Below are 3,194 nucleotides of genomic sequence, written 5' to 3'. Positions count from 1 at the left end.
AGGTTTCTGTAGATGATCTATGCAATGAAGTGACCTACAAAAAATAATTGATTTGGGGTTTCCTTATTTTGTCCCTGAACAGATTTACATCCTTATATACCTCCAGGCTTTTTACTGTTTTTCAGTTTCTCTGACAAACAATTTTGCCAGGCTTTGCAACCCCATGTTTTCCTTAAACCAGCTCCTTTCTCTGATAGTGATCGCAGTTATGATTTTGAGATCATTATGGATCCTCCGTACCCATGCTACTTATTGTTGTAGAATGGAATAAAAGTTCTTAAAATCCCATGGGATTACACATTGCTATCAACTTTGGCATATTTTTATTTTAGAACTGCTTTCATGCTTGTAAACATGAAAATGCTTGCACTTGTGTTTAATTAACACTGTTCATTACCCCCAGAGTAATTATACTCTTAAGATGTACAAATAACTGTCTGATTAACGTGAAATGGGAAGCCACAGACTGCCCCCTCTGCACCTGTTCATATCACTTTTTGTTCTTTTTAACATTCCACTGCTTTACACAATTCAAGGTGGTGAGGCATAGGAAGAAAAAACCAAGTTCTTTGTGAAGGCTTATGTTCGTTTAATTAGGTAAGTATCCACGGAGTTCACTTTTAGGATCACACAGGCCTGTTCTGGGGACCTTAATTCAATGATTCCCAGAAAATCCAGTGAAAGGCTTGGAGGCATCATTTTTGCAGCCTAAGTGACCTGCTATTATTTATGAAGAGAGTGGGCTCTGATCTCTAGAACTTGCAACTAAAATAGCAAATTCCGTTTAACCCACTATGGCAGCCGAGGGCAGGGGACACGACTTAAAGGTTGTCCCAGCTCCCACCCCTGGGGGGGAAGTCCTCGGCCTCCAGCTGCCCAGACATTTGCATCCTCTTAACACCTTCCCCTAATCGCGCCCCCCCCCCCCCCCGCACCCTCCATTACACGCAGTATTAATTAGATTAGAGCCGGAGCTCTTTAGCACCTACTGGTCCTCTGCTTTAGCAAATCGCCCTTCAGGGCAACCCAGCAGCATCCGCCCTCCTGCCCCAGTCCCTGGTGGGGCGCCTCCTCCACAAAGTGGCTCGAGCGCCCCCTGGCGGCCGCCAGCCGCAGTCCTCGGCGCGGGTTCCACGCCTCCCTGGCCGGTCTTCCTCTCCCGGGCCCTCAGCCACAGGAAAAGGAAACCTGGCGGGCTCCGGGCGGGGAGGGAAAGGGGCGGAGGGAAGCCTGCGAGATCTTGAAGTCAGTCCAGCCCGAGGGATGCAGGGGTCGGCCAGAGCCGCGGCTTCTTTGTGTCACTCTCTGTGTGACGTTGGCCAGGGCCGAGGAGGAAAGGAATGAAGTTACAGTCAGGACAGAAAACAAAGTCAGCGGGTCACCTGGCAGCGGGCTCAGCGCATTATGCAACGACCCGGTCGTTTCCTCCTCCTCCTTCCCCTAGTTCCCCCTTCCCCCTCTCCCCCTTCGTAAGCAGATTCAAGTTGAAGGTTTGGGGAGACGAGACCACAAAGCAGTTCGTGTGTTCTGGTCCTGACTATTATAAATGTACGAAAGGTGCGGGCCCTTTGGATTTACCCCCCTCATCCCCACAATTTCTCTCAGAATTACCGTCAGTACAAAGGAAACGATCGAAGGAAATGATCCATGAATTAGGAGGACAGTCATTTGAAATCAACTCCAATACTCCAAGATCAGACCACCATCCACAATGCACGGGCTGCAGCAGGGACACCCCGCTGAGTGCCGGGCTGCGAACTAACGCCCTCCCCTGTGCGTTGCGCCACACATTGGTCGGTCTTCAAAGAGTTAAGGCACCCTCAGTTTGGTTTTCATGCTGACGTTTGCGGCGTTGGGACTGTTTTCTTAACTAGGTGCTGCTATTCACAGAATTTCACGGTAAATTCCCTATACCAAATATTTGGCTGAACAAATGAACATTATCCATTACTGAAAACAAGCCAATAAAGAAAGGGAAGGGGGAGCTGGGAGGCTAGAACATGAATGACCCTTAAATATAACTGGTCTCTCAGATTAGTTCAAACACCAAAGGAGAAAGTCAGACTTTTTCAGTGACACGTAAATTTCAGAAAAGTGTTGGAAATCAGGCAATGGAATCGACTTTTCAGTTTCCCTTAGAAGATTTATTTAAGCCCCATCCTTAGTAAAGACAGGGTAAAATGTCTTTGCAGGGATTTTTGGAGAGAACCATAATGCTGTATAGGAATGGGGCTCTGATCTGTTCTCTCCACCTGCACTCTGCAGGGAGCTGAGGCTTTGGCAACCTTTCCATTTCTATTTTTATTGGTTTCAACTAAGCAGCTCTTTTTGGAGAATTGCAAGGCTTCAATAATTTAAAACAAAAATAAATCATATTTCCCCATTTTTCCCCTTAAGGTCACATGCATGGAGTATACTTATACCATAAATATACCACATATGGTAGATACATATAACATTGATATATAGAGTTAAGATGCATATACTGTGAACACAGCATATTCACTCATTTGGAATCAACATCCATAAAAACCCTGTATCATCATCATACAAAAATACTCCCCTATGCACTTCCTCCCTCATTACAATCCTCCACTCCCTACACACAAGCTCACAGGGTGCAAAGATATTACTTCCTTCCAAAACATAGCCTAGGCTACCTATATGTAAAAAAGAAATGCAGTAAATTTAAAATTCCAGGAGTTAAATGGTTAACTGGTGATATTTAAAGGAAGCGTTTCTCTTTTTCCACACTTGTTTCCCATGAAATTAATTCCTGGGGTTAGCTCTTAGTTGAGGAGAAATGCCTAAGGGAGGGAAGAAGGAAACAAGCATTTTTAAGCACCTGCTACACATCAGGGGCTGTGCTAAGCATTTTACAAATATCTCATTTGATCTTCACAGGAATCCTGGAAAATATGTGCTATTATTTTCCCAATTTTACAGCTGAGGAAACTGAAGCTAACAAGGAGTTAAGTGACTTGCTTAGGCTGCTAAATGTCTGAGGCTGCATTAGAACTCAAATCTTCCTGGCTCCAGGTCCAGCACTCTGTCCATTACACTCCCTAACTGCCTCAGCTGTAATGTCCAAGGCATTAAGCTAGTCCTCATTGTGGTCTAATTTGATTTTCCCTATGAACAAACCAGAAGGGCCTTAGTGCCAGATTTGTTGCTATAATTATTTCTGGCAGCTA

At 45.1% G+C, this 3,194-nt stretch overlaps 1 long non-coding RNA gene across 1 annotated transcript; it reads right to left on the bottom strand.

Moving 5' to 3' along the window:
- Window positions 1-565: 565 nt before the first annotated feature.
- Window positions 566-1,908, bottom strand: LOC138156946 (uncharacterized). The gene is made up of 2 exons (XR_011167250.1): window positions 1,612-1,908; window positions 566-1,305 (listed from the first exon to the last, which is right to left on the bottom strand). It is a non-coding gene; the product is annotated as an uncharacterized lncRNA (long non-coding RNA).
- Window positions 1,909-3,194: the final 1,286 nt, after the last annotated feature.

This window comes from Petaurus breviceps, unplaced genomic scaffold (assembly GCF_028583685.1).
Source record: "Petaurus breviceps papuanus isolate PSGF00001 unplaced genomic scaffold, PetGlider_PUasm1.0 164, whole genome shotgun sequence".
In the NCBI taxonomy this organism is placed as follows: domain Eukaryota; kingdom Metazoa; phylum Chordata; class Mammalia; order Diprotodontia; family Petauridae; genus Petaurus; species Petaurus breviceps.
Note: the sequence above shows the minus strand (reverse complement) of the source record. Positions and strands in the feature narration are given on the sequence as shown.